Source organism: Leucoraja erinacea, chromosome 34 (assembly GCF_028641065.1).
Source record: "Leucoraja erinacea ecotype New England chromosome 34, Leri_hhj_1, whole genome shotgun sequence".
In the NCBI taxonomy this organism is placed as follows: Eukaryota; Metazoa; Chordata; class Chondrichthyes; order Rajiformes; family Rajidae; genus Leucoraja; species Leucoraja erinaceus.
The window spans coordinates 14,023,381-14,039,620 of NC_073410.1; the positions used below are offsets into that span (position 1 = coordinate 14,023,381).

The window sequence follows — 16,240 nt, forward strand, 5'->3', positions numbered from 1 at the left end:
CTGCTGCACCCGCTGAGTTTCACCAGCATTTTTGTGTACCTACATTTCTTCAGGTTGTACTATTAAATTATCTTTAAGAAGAAATAGTGGCTAATTAAACAAAACCGTTTTCCAACCAGCAATATTGGGGAGAAACAGTTCTACATCATATCACACCGAGCAATCCATTGATGCATTATTTTCTACAATCAGAAGAAAAAAGAACAATGTAAGCATGACTTAAGTAGAGGGGAAATATCTTTGGGCTTTGTTTTGCACTATATTAGGCTCTTTATTTATTGAACTTTTCTATTTGTTTATTATGTAGGTTAATTCCCGGGATGAAAGAATAGATCGACTCGGCTTATATTCACTGGAATTTAGATCTTATAGAAACATATAAAATTCTTAGGGGATTGAACAGGCTAGATGCAGGAAAAATGTTTCCGATGTTGGGGGAGTCCAGAACCAGGGATCAGTGTAAGAATAAGGGATAGGCCATTTAGAACTGAGATGAGGATAAACTTTTTCACCCAGAGAGTTGTGAATCTGTGGAATTCTCTGCCACAGAAGGCAGTGGTCAATTCACTTGATGATTTCCATAGATGGTTAGATATAGCTCTTAGGGCTAATGGAATCAAGGGATATGGGGTGAAAGTAGGAACGGGGTACTGATTTCGAATGATCAGCCATGATCATATTGAATGGCAGTGCTGGCTTGAAGGGCCAAATGGCCTACTCCTGCACCTATTTTCCATTTTTCTATGTCTGGCCTATTGGTGATTCCACGCCCAACAATATGATTGATTTTAAGCTGAGCTCAGCAACGTCTAACAAACCACTCAATTGCACTGGACTGTTGTACATTACAATTTGAAACAATACAAACATCAATTTAATTAGCAGGGAGAGAAAGGCAAACACTGCTCTATCCACCCAGCAAAGCTGAGCTTCGTATAAATTGTGAATACGTCAAAATTGGGTAATCAGTCCAGTCTAGCATGGTCTCTCATAATCTCAGAAATATATCCTTCAACCAACATCCCAGACTCCACCATTACCGTCTCTTGGTATATCCAAACCTACCAGCAAGAGCAACCTTCCAGAGCCAAGAGCAGTGTTATGTAGTCAGGAGTGCTGTGGGATCTTGCAGGTTTGCAACACCAAGCGTCTCCACCATCAAATCATGAGTGCGATAGAATACTCTCCATGTGCCTCCATGACCGCAATAATAACAACTCAAGAAATTCAGCTAGGACTATAACACCGTCCATCACTAGCACACAGTAGCTGTAGCATCTACAAAATGTCCTACTGTTACTTGCTGTCAGAGTAACCAGGTATCTCCCAAATGCTCAACCTTTTCCAGCAAGACAAGGTCTGCAAGTACATGGAAACGTCAACTCCTGCAGGGTCCCCTCCGAGAATAACATCCGGACTTGGAAATGTATCGACAGTTCTTAATCACCGTCCATATCCAGATTACCCACCATTGTGCTGAAGATCTGTGCTCCTAGCACCATCAGCTAGGCTACACTGCCTATAATAGTGGTGTTTGCCAAAGTCATCTATAAATTATATTCATAAAAAGAGTAATAAATCCAATATAACCATTTAATGCCGATGCGTGCTTTCGATCTTTATTAGCAAAGTGAAGAAGTAGATTGTTATTATGTCATATCAATAACTTACCAAGAAGGTAAATAGTAAATGCTGGGGATAATCAGCAGGTCGGGCAGCATCTGTGGAGAGAGGAAAAAAAAAGTTAAAGTTACAGATTTACGTCTATGGAACTGATGTGCTATCATGCTGAGAACTATATTCTGCACTCTGCATCTTCCCAGATTGTACTTGAGTTTGACATGGTTGTATCAATGCATAGTGTCATCTGATCTCAGTGGATAGCATGCAAAACAAAGCTTTTCATTGCACTTTGGTACACGTGACAATAATAAACCTAAACCTAAAAATTACCTTTCACCAAAACTGACCAATCTGATATCGTTGCATTTAATAGGAGTCATGGAGTGTACAACATAGACACGAAATAACCTTTGGGACATTACATCCGTGTCAAACTTTATTCCCATCTACTTTAATCACATTTGCCCACACTCACACATCTTTTATTCTTTACCTATTTCAGTGTTAGTCAAAAATGCCTTTTAAACATAATAATTTGATCTGAATTGCACCATAACCTCCAGGCAACCTTCACCACTCTATCTAACTTCAAGGTTTCATGTTCAGCCCTTAAAATGGCTATGCGGCTATTTTGAAAAATCAGACTCTTTCCTCGACCTTATGTTGAGAATTGCTTGAACAGTACCAGGCCACAGAGAGAGCTCAAAACAAGAATGAGATGGAGAATGGAACTAATATGTCGCTAGAAGTTCAACGTCATCTTTGTGGACCAAATGAATGTATTTTGCAAAGCAGTCACCTAATCTGCATGCATTTATTTCCAATCTAGAGATGATATTGTGAGCTTGTAGTACACTAAACTGGAGGTATGCTTCGCCTGAAAGGAATGTTTGGGTTGTTAATGGTGCGAGGAGAAAAGGTAAAAAGAACAAGTATTACACCTTCTGCAGTTGTAGGGAGCAAAAAAATGGAAGTGAATGTGGAGTTGGAAGAGTGAATGATCGATCGGCAGACAGATGGTCTTTTTTCCTTTATTTCAGATTTCCAGAAACAGCACTGTTTGGTATTCACAATATCAGCCTTGATTTTGTTTTCTACTCTTTGTTCTGATCCACCACTTCCCACCTCCGTCGCCTCCATACAGACCAACTTTGATAAACAAGCCTTCACGATCCTCTCTCAACCAACACTACTCTCATGATTTGTCTCATTTAGCCTCTTGGTCTCCACTCTATTACAGACATTCCTTTTGTTCTCTATACCAGTGATTCCCAACCTGGGGCCATATGGGGGCCATGGCAAATTTCAGGGGGGCCACAGGTTCAATGAAGGGGGCCACTTTTTTTCTGCTAATAATGTCAAGGGGGGGGGGGGCACAGAAAAATTAAAGAGCCCCATGAACTAAAAAAGGTTGGGAACCACTGCTCTATACCCCTCCCTCTCCCAACCACCTAAAACTAACTTTGAAATTGGTCCACACACCAAATGTCAAACATAAGCTCATGTGTCGGTTATATTAAGGTTCCTGCCAATTCCCCATTACCCTGGCTCAACAGAATATACATTAGACCATATTCTGTCTTGTTCTTTTCTCTTTTTGAAGTTGAATCATCGCATTTAATGGAAATTGTATTTTCAATGTACTGATTTCCCCTTTGTTAAAATCTGATGGAAATTAGACTCAATTTTAGCAATGCAGGGTTAAGGAGTCATACTGACTACCCCAATGCAATCTATGTCCAATAACATCTATTTATAAATTGGGGTAGCTCTTTTCTAGGACTGCTCACTTTACTGAAAAACAGCAGTATTGACTCCAATTTTTCTTTACGTTTGTTCATCCGGGTTTGATGGATGCGTTTCAAATCTAGGACTTTTTAGTCCAGACTCCTGACACATCGTGACCTAATTACTTGGACCAACAGCACTCATCTCAATATTTGCATGTGTTTGGGATATAAAGCCATAGAGTAAAGCTGGAAAACAAGCTTTTCATTAATGTACAAATCCATATGACAGTTGAGGTAACCTGTCACTCCAGGAAAAGGATATAAGTACAAAGCAAAGATCATCTTTGGTACAAAGTGAGCTAGAAATCACTAAGATAGAGCAGTTAAAGTAATTGGGACACTTTACATGAAAGTTTTTAAGAACATAGACTATTTGATGCAGGGGGATAGTCGAGGCAATCAGTTACGGTTTCTATAGGAGCTGGGCAGTTATTTGAAACTTCAGAAATGTACAATACTATAGGTGAGAAAAAGAGTTGCGATCAGTGCTCAAAAGGCTTTCTTAAAAGAGCAGATTTTCTCTTTATTTCAAAAAGATTCTCATCCCATGAATGAAGCAAGCCAGCCTGGTTCGGTTTTACCTGAGGGGGTGTGTCCAGTAGAGGGAAAATATCATGGTTACATTTCCCCATTGTGTAAAGAAAAGTAGAAACACAGAACTGCAGATGCTGGTTAATACACAAAAGGACACAAAGTGCTGGAGTAACTCAGCAGGTCAGCCAGCATCTCTGGAGAACAACCTCTGACCGTTACTCTCTCCACAGCTATTTGATGCTCATTGCTGATTTGACACTGACCCATTTTGACTTTTGAACTCCCCGTAAAGGCTGCTCTTGCCTCACTAAACCCATTTCTTCCTAACTTAAATTCATCCTTCACACCGGCTCTAGTGTTTTCCCACTTACATACGATGCATACACCTTCACCACTTTGATTGTTATCAATTCTCTGAACGTTTTCCCATCTCTTCATAGAACGAGGATCTGTGAAGAGGGTCTCGAGAATAATGCAAGCGTCCTTGTCACGGTTCATCATGAAACAGAAGACTCTCTGATTTACGGGGACAAATTGAGATAGGCATCAAATGCTGCTGGAAGATTATCAACTTGGTTAAAGACCCTCTCTGAACTTGGTGGTCTCTCAACTAATCCATTCCGGACTGTAGGAGTACATGCTGAGGGACCCACTGAACCATGATTGAGTCAACACCAAGTGTCTGTGAGGAGGATCGGAGTCTAGGGTCCGTCCACTGCTGAATATTGACGGGCAGAGTCTGGTGGGGACACCCTCAAACAAGGGAAGGGATATCACCCCAGAGGACCACGAGTGGCAAGGGTGTTTTGTTTAAAGATAGGTGCAAACACTACTGAATATGACACTATTGAATGCCATATAGTGTGAGGTGATTTTGCAGTTTTCGATTTTGATTATATTTTTTATTCTTTTATTGAATAAACCATTGTCTTCATTTGATCTACTTGTTTGATGTAGTGTACGTGACTTCATACTCAAAGCTATTCTCAGCTGCCTTCAGAAAAGTACTCATTTGTATCTTATACCCACATCAACTGAAAAAGAATGGAACTTGCTCAACATTCCAGCTTTTGAATTTCCTTGTGCCTACTATCCACTGTAACTGGGTCCACTATACATCAACACCCATAGCATTATATCTTTACGCTAACAACCCAGATCCCTCCATCAGTATCTTTTTATTGTTAAGACACAACATAAACAGTGGCAGCAAGTGAATTACACTCGAGACATAGTGGCCAAGGATGTACACAACATGACACACAAAATGCTGGAGTAACTCAGCGGGGACAGGCAGCATCTCTGGAGTTTAAGAAGGAACTGCAGATGCTGGAAAACCGAAGGTAGACAAAAGTGCTGGAGAAACTCAGCAGGTGTAGCAGCATCTGTAAAGCGAAGAAAATAGGCAACATTTCAGGCCGAAACCCTTCTTCAGACCTTCTTCAAGAAGGGTTTTTGCCTATTTCCTTCGCTCCATAGATGCTGCTGTACCCGCTGAGTTTCTCCAGCACTTTTGTCTACCAGCATCTCTGGAGAGAAGGAATGGGTGACGTTTCAGAGTCTGAAGGAGGGTCTTGACCCGAAACATTTCTGATAAGCCAGATCTGTATTATGTTCCATTCTACTGCTGATCTGCAGCCTTGTTTTCTATCCAGCACTTCAGTCTCCTGATCACTCACCTTATTCCTTTTCGACAGACATTTAAGTACATTAACACACATCAATGTGCACTTGGTTATCAAAGGAGATAGTTCTATTGACACAAATGTACAAATCAATATATTTTTTACATCATGGAATTCCCAAGTGTAAACATCATGAGTGTTTCCAAACATCTTCAAAAAAAATAAATGAACACTACCCACTCTATCATGGACGAGCAACTTTCAATTCACCCAATTCTCAGTACCAGTTACTAACTAAACAGACAAAATAAATGTCTGCATACAATCAATGGCCCAGACGTCAGGAAGGGTTTCCAAACTTGATATGACTCTCCAGAACATACCAGAACCCTCTGCCCAAATTTACAAAACAAGTCAACTGAGTTGACAGAGAAAATTGGGTTATATCTCTTTTTATTTACGTAATTATTAAACATTAGGATGTTAGAAGATATTGATTAAAGTCAATTTGCCCTACAAAATAAATCTTCCACACATTGCAGTTTAAATTGCAACAATTATCTCATTTAATTTGAATATATGATAAATATATGTGAAGATGACCTCCATGTTACGGGAGGGGGGGGGGGCATTATGTTCTTAGAAAACTGTCCAATTCGTGATATTTTGGAATGCAAAGCTGCATCATCTACCCATGTTAAGAAACGAGAGTTGAAGGAAAGTATATTATTTACTTTATTCACATAAATTTTGTGAGAGTGAATTTTCATTCTGCAGCCAGATATTTTGGTTTGTGAATTGTGTGAGGGCAAATTTTGGTTACCCGAACTGCTGCAACTCAGGGGGTTTGCCTGTATTTAGTAATGTCTGATAACCCAAAATAGATGACACCAAGAAACAAAAGAAAACATGTAATTTTCTGTGAACACCACAGCAGACCACGCATTCTGTGGTCTCACTTTGTAGCCATCCCTTCCCCCCACCCCCAAACCCAGCCCATCACCAATGAATGATCAGTACATTCTACAGCATTGGTCAACTGTAATCTGGCATCACAGCTCTATAAACACCAAATTCAGCAGGAAATCTAACATGAATTGAAGGTGACCTTCTTGCTGTCTTCACTTCATTTATGAAAATCAAATTCCCACCAGATTCAGCATGATAAAGCTCCAGCAAATACGAAACCTTGGGAAGCAGGGCAATCTGAAACTGAAGGAATATCAAATGACAACAAATGTTGATGACCAGTCCCTCTCTTTGCCAGACAGGCAAACTATTTCAAACCAACACATGCATCATTTATAGACTGGATCAATAGTTTTTATATTCAGCCTTAAAATTGTAAATTTGCAAGTATTTACAGGACATTGTGCACAACCCCCAGATGTCTAAACAAATCTGTGTGCTGTGACCAGTTCTAGTGTCCATGTTATGAAAGGATATAAAGTCATAAGTGAAGGCAAAGTCAGTGGGGTACCGCAAGGGACTGGGACCGCAGCTATTTACAATATACATCAATGATTTAGATGAAGGGATTCAAAGTAACATTAGCAAATTTGCAGATTACACAAAACTGGGTGGCAGTGTGAACTGTGAGGAGGATGCTTTGAGAATGCAGGGTGACTTGGACAGGTTGGGTGAGTGGACAGATGCAGTTTAATGTGGATAAATGTGAGGTTATCCACTTTGGTAGCAAAAACAAAAAGGCAGGTTATTATCTAAATGGTGTCAAGTTGGGAAAAGGTGAAGTACAATGGGATCTGGGGGTCCTTGTACATGAGTCTATGAAAGTAAGCATGCAGGTACAGCAGACAGTGAAGAAAGTGAAAATTGGCCTTCATAACAAAGAGTTGAGTATAGGGGCAAAGAGGTCCTTCTGCAGTTGGACAGGGCCCTAGTGAGATCACACCTGGATTATTGTGTGCCGTTTTGGTCCCCTAATTGAGGAAGGATATTATTGCTATTGATTTACAAGGTTAATTCCCAGGATGGCAGGACTGTCATATGCTGAGAGAATGGAGCAACTGGGCTTGCATACTCAGGAGTTTAGAAGGATGAGAGGATATCTTATTGAAACATATAAGATTATTAAGGGTTTGGACAAGCTAGAGGCAGGAAACATGTTCCCAATGTTGGGGGAGTCTTTTTAAGAATAAGGGGTAAGCCATTTAGAAGTGAGTCTGTGGAATTCTCTGCCTCAGAGGGCAGTGGAGGCCGGTTCTCTGGATATTTTCAAGAGAGAGCTAGGCAGGGCACTTAAAGATAGCGGTGTCAGGGGATATGGGGAGAAGGCAGGAACGGGGTACTGATTGGGGATGATCAGCCACGATCACATTGAATGGCTTTGCTGGCTCGAAGGGCCAAATGGCCTACTCCTGCACTTATTTTCTATTGGTGTTTCAAAATTTTAAAGGTTATTCATTATTAAAACTGAGAGGTTATATCTCCCATTTAACAATATTTGTGCGCCAGAAACAAATATATCGAAGAATGACTTCTCTTCAATATCTTGAAATATAGAATATCCAATGTATATCCAAATATATTTATATGTAAAGAAGGAACTTGCCCAAGAAATTATAAATGGGGAAAACTAACCAAACAATCCAAAGCAGAATTCTGAAGAGACTGCCTTACCTGGAAACTGATTCAAATGTGAACATCAGGCACTTCAACCACCACAAGACTACATGAACTACTATGAACTTTGTATAAAGTTTAATTATATACTTTGGTGTGCACTATTATGGTCCTGTTTACCTAATGACTGATAATATATGTACACTTAATAGTTGTGTTTAATGTGCCTATAAAACTGCAGCAAGAATGTCACTGTTCGGTCCCTGTGTATATAATAATTAAACACTCTTGACTAGACTCTTGACATTACTCCCACAAATTAAGTGCTTGGGATAACAAGCACAGACACAGTAGAGAAGAAAACATGTAAGATTTAAGGGATAAGAGGTTTTGATGAAGGTGACAAGTGAAAACCTCATGAAGAGCATCCACATAATGTACAATAGAGGGTTTAAAAATCTATTTCTTTAATGCGAATTTTATGTAACATTTTCCACAGAGCTAAATTTAATGATGATAGCAAGGGAGCATAGAACTTGAACCGTATTATGGGACAAATTCCACTGCAACACTTACACTGTAAAACAGTCTCATTGATTAATTAGGCAAGACCAATAATTTGCTATGAAAAGGATGACATACGAGCAGTAGCAACTGAATTTTGCCCTGAAGAAATGGTTGCAGAATTAATATGGGTGGAAATAGGGAGCAGCAAAGAGACAAAAACACATGGTGGAGAAGCAGCAAGAATGCTTTTCAAACACCTGACATTGAAAGAGAATTAAGCAAAGAAATAAAGCAAGGTTACGGCAAAGTTACTAAAATAATTATGGGGTCTTAAATCACTAAATAGATAACGGAATTAGATTAGTGAGAGTAAATTTGGAGAATGTCCTTTTTGACTGCATTTAAGATAGTTTTTTGGAGCAATGAATATTGCATATGGAACCAAAGAGGGAACAAGCAATTTTAGATTTAACTCTGTAATGAGGCAGTGTTAATTAGTAATTTCAATGAAGGGGATCCTCTGGTAAAAAGTGATCACAACAAAGATAGAATTTTGTTAGAAGCTCAAGGGAGATGTAGTTTAGGCAAAACAAAAATCTTGAATTTATATAAAGATCTTGCAGCTATGAGGGACAAATTGGATAATGGATTTGAAAAATAAGATTTAAAGGTGTGCCAGCAGCCAAACAACAATAACTGAATAAATATTTCAAAATCTGTGTTGACTATTCACTGAGAAATCATCATTCCATTAAGAAAGTGATTCATTATATGGTTAATTGAGGATTGTCTTAAAATAAATGATAATCCCGAAAAACTGTAGATGCTGGAAACTTGAAAAAAAAACTGCTTGTTCCATATACCTATCACCCACTGTGAAAAAGGCCATTCCTCAGGCCCCTTTTAAATCTTTCCTCTTTCACTTTAAATCTATGATCTTTAGTTTTAGACCCCTCTACCCTGTGAAGAAGACTGTGACCACACCGTATCCATGCCCTTCATAATTGTACACACCTCTAGAAAATCACCCTGAACACTCCAGGGACAATGGTTCCCGACTATCTACGGTTTCTCCAAAGAATGGAAATGTCAAATACGAGAGGGCATTTGTTTAAGGTAAGAGAGGCCGACTTATTAACGGACCACGTGCATGCAAATGCGATTGGTTTAATTTGGCATCATTGTGCAGCCATGGTGGACTGAAGAGCCTGTTCTGTACTGCTCTATGTTTCTATATAAAAATATAGTAAGAGCTTGTACAGTGGTGTAAAATGAAAGCATAGCAAAAATAACCAAGATCCGTTGAAGACAATTATGAGGAATAAAGAACCAAAGGCACCATTAAATAAATATCTTCACTGGATATAATGACGATATCCGAAAAAATGAGAATTAAAGATCTAATTAAAGATCTAATAATATAGAATTTAAAAAAATGACTGTTGAAGAGAAGGTATTAAATATATTGTTGATAAAAACCTGACATATTCAATAGTTTTGTGGGCCTGTTCGTAGCAAAGTAGATGATGTAAAAACCAGTGGATTATGAAAGGCATTTGATAAGGCACTGTAAGAATCAACACTGTTTCATTATCATGTACTTGTTATCTGCAGCTTTACAAGCAAATTAAGCAACAACACCACAAATAAATACACAATAAATGATCTGTTATATTTGTTACCCAGACCATAACAGTGCAAGCTGAAGTATGTAGTGCAACCTGATACAAGATGTACAGGAGTTTAGTGCCGAGGTAGGGTTGTGCAGTGTGATTCATGAACCTAGCAGTCATATCCTCAACCATCCTTGGGTATTGTTAGATATCCTGCATCGGACCAAAACAATCAAAATGGATGCTGTTGCATTTAGAGCGATCGAGAAACTCAAATGCACTCTCTTTTGGGCCAGCTTACACCATTAGAACATGTCCTTCTCTTCAAGAAACAATCAATGAAATGCCTGACCAATGTGAGAATCTGAGCCACTTTAGGATGACAGATAGCAGAAGACATGTTCAAAGATATGTATTTATTTTCCTCCAGATGCATATAAATACTTAGTATTTACAAACGTTCTATTTATATGCATTTTTGTACAGCATAATTCACTCTTTGCAATGTGTATCTTTGATTTACACACTATTTTTCTCTGCACCCAATAGTATGCTACTCTGTTATATCAGAATGTCAACAATCCCCAGTCTTTTCAAGTCACAACATTTTTAGCTTAAAACAATTTCCAGGAAACCATTGCTTTTGCAAATTGAGGAGATACTGTAAATTAATTTCTTTATTCTGCATAGCATTTACATTACCAGTCAGAATTCAGGAAAAAATGTTGGAAGAGAATCACATCTCACTTCATGTTTGTTAGCATTTGGAAGTGCAAATTCTTCTCTTGCGTAATGGCTTGCAATTAGTATTATAAGAATAAAGAGGAGAGTTAGTAAATAGGTACCAGTATCTTTTGCTACACCAACAAATACCTATTTCAGTTCCCAGATGTCAGTTACTTCCTACTTTGTAATTTGATGACTAATTATTTTTAAAATGTCAGAAATATTTATAGAACGAGTATCATGGTAATTTGTATTGTCACTCAACACACCAAATAATCACACACTTCCACCACAGCTCAACACATTCAATGAAGGCTAAGCCACACATTTCTTGAAAGCACTGTATTTATCCCAAAGGAGAAAACTATTCAGAGCACGCCTTTTCATCAAATGCAAGGTGATTGAAGGCATGGCAAGCCAATGATCCCAAATTATTTTCCTAGAAATGGTAGGGATCTCAAGTATGTCGATGTACAGAGGGACTCCGGAGCTCAGGTCCACAGTTCCCCATAAGTGTTAACAGAGATAGATAGGGTGGTGAAGGGGGCAAATGGCATACTTGCCCTCATAAGTCAGGGCAGCAGATATACAAGTTGGGACATTACGTGCAACTTAATAACTAGTTAGATCATTTTTGAAGTATTGTGTGCATTTCTGGTCACCACACTGTAGGAAGGATGCTGTTGTGTTATCGACAGCGTGGATGAGATTCAACAAGATGCAGCCTGGATTAGAGGACTTTAGTTTTTGGGAGAGACTGGATTGAGCTGGCTGGTTTTCCCTGAAGCAAAGGAGGCTGAGGGATGACCCAATAGAGATATATAAAATTATAAGAAGCATAGATAGGTCAAAAACAAGTGTTTGAAGTAAAAAAATTCAGGCTATCTACCCATGTACAGGTGCACAACCTTTTATTATGAGCCATTTTTTGTCAAAAACACGGTCAACCCAGTCTGTACTTTAAACGGCTGCCTCCTCCCTACCGGGAGCGAGTTTTAAAGAGATTTGAGGGCTTTTAGGGGAAGGGGTAAACTTTAATTCTTTCGGACACAGTGCCTTACCGGTTGGCCTCAGTAAGCTATGCAGGATGGGCGGCGCTGGTTTACCGAGAAACCCCTGGCTGCGAGGAGGCTCCAAATCCAGATACAATGTCGGGAGTTTGTCCGGAGCGCTGTGGCCGCCGACACAACAGTCGCGGAAGAGACAGGGGTAGAGTTTTGGAGCTCCAAGGCACGAAGCCCCCATCCGCGGTTCCAAAGATCCGCAATGTTGTGTGTCGGCGGAACAAATCCGGAGCTTAGTACGGCACGGTTGGCATTGCCCGCTCCCCGCTGGTTCTGCGATGCCGCCTATTACAATTCCGCCTCCATTGGAGCGCCTAGCCAGGGGTATATAGCTGCCACTCCGGCCCGGAGCCCCCCTTTCCGCTGGTATCTCAAGGTTGGACGTAAAGTTTATTTAGTCAAGCTTATAATCACTTCTCACAATATCTCCTGGAGTATTGGCACCTTTCTTTTGATTATCTGCTCATCAGCCACTTTCCTAAATTAAAGACACTACATAAACACGTTGCTGTTCACTCTTCAACTCGAGCAGTCTTGTCAAACCCTATTTTCTGTACCTCAGTTTCCTCAGCTTTATGGGATTGGGTGAAAAACCGAGGAGATCCAAATCTGATCACCTTTCAGTAATTTCTGCTGGAACTGTGTGAAAGTCCCATTAAATAATCAGAAACACACTAGGAAGGTTTTGTGTAAAAGGTCACTTAGATATGGGTATCAAAACATTCAGCACCATAAAACTGTCTCCTCGGAAGGTAATTGCGATAAAGGCAGAAAAGATTTGCCTGAGCTGTACAACACCATTGCTTGATTATTTGAGTCCATTGTAACTAATTTTATTTAAAGGTGTTTAGAAGTGATTTTTGAAGCAATACATTATTATTTTTTTTAAGTTTATAAATTTTTCTAAATACGAAATTCAATTCAATTCAATTCAACTTTAATGTCATCGCACAAATACAAGTATGAGTACAACGAAATGCAGTTTTGCGTCAGTCCGTAGTAGTTGTGCATAAAGAAATTTAAAAAAAATAGAAAGAGAGAAGATACAGAATAATCAAAAAATACAGAATAATTAAACAATGGGGACGGAGGGACCGGAGAAATCTATCGGCGGGACTCCGAGTTCAGCAATGTGATTGTATTGTTGTAGAAGCTGTTCCTCATCCTACTAGTACGTGACCTGAGGCTCCTGTACCGCCTCCCTGATGGGAGGAGGGCAAACAGTCCATGGTTGGGGTGTGAGGGGTCTTTGATGATCTTCCCAGCCCGTCTCAGACACCGTTTTCGGTGGAGGGCATCCATGGCAGGGAGCGGGGCACCGATGATGTGCTGCGCGGTTTTCACCACCCGTTGTAGTGCCTTCCTGTCCGCAGCAGTGCAGCTGCTGTACCATACCGTGAAGCAGGTGGTCAGGATACTCTCTATGGTACAGCGGTAAAAGTTGGTCAGGATCCGGGGGGACAGGTGGGCTTTCTTGAGCCTCCTCAGGAAGTAAAGGCGCTGCTGTGCCTTTTTGATCAGCTTGGAGGTGTTGAGGGACCAGGACAAATCCTCCGAGATATGTACTCCGAATACATTTGGTATCATTAAAGGACAAACTTGACAGCTCAGACAAATGGCAAAGTTGAAGGCTTATTATATCCTCTGTGAAAAGGTTTACTCAGTCTTTTATGGGCCAGGCTTGTTCTAGCCTTCCAAGTGACAGCAGTTATGCGAGCAATGTCCTGGTGCCATGCAGTTCCTTGGCATTCAGAATTGGACAAGTTCAGTCTTTCAATACAAATCATGTAAGTGGCATGTGCAGAGTTTACGGCACATTCAACAACAACAGAATAATATGCTCTTATTTACATTTTTCTATCCCATGACGAGGACAGCACAATGGCGTAGCGGTAGAGCTACAGCCTTACAGCAGCCGGGTTCGATCCTGACTGCAGCTGCTGTATTTATGGAGTTTGTACGTTCTCCCTGTGACCGCGTGGGTTTTCGCCAGGTGCTCCGGTTTCCTCCCATATGCCAAAGACGTGCAGGTTTGAAGGTTCATTGGCTTTGATAATAGTTGTAAACTGTCCCTAGGGTGTAGGATAGTGTTAGTGCACGGGGTGATCACTGGTTGATGCGGACTCAGTGGGCTGAATGGCCTATTTCTGTGCTGTATCTCTAAAGTAAAGACCACCAGTCTCAAAAACGAATACCGAATAATTGTCACATTTTCTTTTCAGACGGAATAGACCTGTTCTGAATAAGAACCAAAGTATACACAAAACAGCAGCTGAATTTGACTATAAAGGCATGTTAGACTACACATAGTCTGAAGAAGGGTTTTGGCCCGAAACGTTGCCCATTTCCTTCGCTCCATAGATGCTGCTGCACCCGCTGAGTTTCTCCAGCAATTTTGTCTACCTTCGATTTTCCAGCATCTGCAGTTCCTTCTTAAACACATAGTCCAACTCTTTGTTTTCCATGTGACAGCCAGTTTAAATCCATGCAAACACACTTCCTCTAATAGATTGCTTTCTTCTCCTGCCAAGAAGTTCAAACAGATATAACACGTAAAATGTTTCACTGAGTGTGGGGAGTGGTTAAAAAAAACATAAGTAAAATAGCACTAGTTAAGAACAGAGTATATGAGGCAGCAACCATTGTATCATATTAGAATAGCTGGCAGAAAGGGTTACTGGGAACAGGGCTGCAACTGATTTTCAATTGATTCGGCAAAGAACAAAGATAAAGATGATGGGTCAAAGGTGCTCTTTTGTATTGAGGTTTTGATGTTTGCTGAGTAACAGGAAGTTAAAAGGAGCAAGAAAGCAAACTACTTAAGAAGGAACTGCAGATGCTGGAAAATCGAAGGTACACAAAAATGCTGGAGAAAATCAGCGCGTGCAGCAGCATCTATGGAGCGAAGGAAATAGGCAACGTTTCGGGCTGAAACGTTGCCTATTTCCTTCGCCCCATAAATGCTGCTGCACCCGCTGACTTTCGCCAGCATTTTTGTGTACCTAAGAAAGCAAATTAATTCTCTTAGAACATACATCCAAATTACCAAGGGAGTGTGGTAGTGTGTGTCTGGGGCAAGAGACTGGAGGTATGGGGTTGTTGGGAAAGTAAAAGTGCCATGTTATATTTCTGTGAAGTTATATTATTTGCTCATTTAAATATTTAGCTGAATCTCGAAAACAGACATCAATTGCTGTACATCAGCAATTGAATAAAGTTATGAATGCAATCTAACCTGCACCTCTGAATCAATCAATAACTTTGTTCAACCCAGAATACTCCAAAATACTAGTGAAAAGGAACGGGGTAAAGTCGCAGTAATTAATCAAGGTATTAGACTCAAGCAGGAGCTTTAACCATTGTTTACAGTTTATGCTGCTGCAACTAATTTGTACACAGCAAAACAACGAGCTGGAGGAACTCAGCAGGTCAGGCAGCATCTGAGGAGGGAATGGAGAGATGGCGTTTCAGGCCCCTTCTTCAGACTTTTTTTTTTTTGCACACTACATGAATTGTATGGATTCTTCAGTGAGCCAGACAAAACACAATCTACATAGCAAGATTATATATGGAGATAACATAATCAAACTATCATGTGTTATGTTTAAGAACTATCAAGCAAAGTTCATATTTCACTACTGGAGTGATGCCATAACAACAAAACAGGAACCGAACATTGCATAAAATTACTAATCGAGTTTGGGCTTGTCATTAATTGTTGATACTGATCTAGTTATAATTTCTTTGCCCAGAGGTTTTGAAGCCTCATTGAGGATCCTAAGCTGCAAATTGACTCTTAATCACCAAAGTTCAAGGTTTCAAGGTCAGTTTATTGTCACATGTACCAATTAAGTTCTTTCATGGTCTGTACATGATAGTTGCATCTGAGCATTTCCTCTCCAACACCTCTAATTAAGTAACTAGGAAGCAATAGCCGATATAGATCTCACTACATTTTCTACAGGAAGGCAAAATGTACACAAAACAGCAGCTGAATTTGACTATAAAGGCAAGTTAGCCTAGTTAGTTCTGCCAGCAAATGAAATCCCTCAACAAAAGTACACGTCATCTCAGTTTACGGATGCCTGTCTTCTGCACAGCCTGTATGTACAAGTAAGGGTTTGGAAAATTGACAGGGTGGATTTACCGACCACTGCAGGAGATTGTTCTCAACA

General features: G+C 40.0%; 1 protein-coding gene across 3 annotated transcripts in view; it reads right to left on the bottom strand.

The window, feature by feature from the left end:
- bmpr1aa (bone morphogenetic protein receptor, type IAa) overlaps positions 1-16,240 on the bottom strand; it is a 165,152-nt gene that overhangs the window by 108,065 nt on the left and 40,847 nt on the right. For 2 of the 3 annotated variants that reach the window (XM_055661901.1, XM_055661900.1), the window contains exon 2: positions 1,672-1,721. The exons of the other annotated variant lie outside the window; for it this stretch is intronic. The gene's annotated coding sequence lies outside the window, so the exon portion shown is untranslated. The remainder of the gene's footprint in view (positions 1-1,671; positions 1,722-16,240) is intronic. 3 annotated transcript variants of the gene reach the window in all.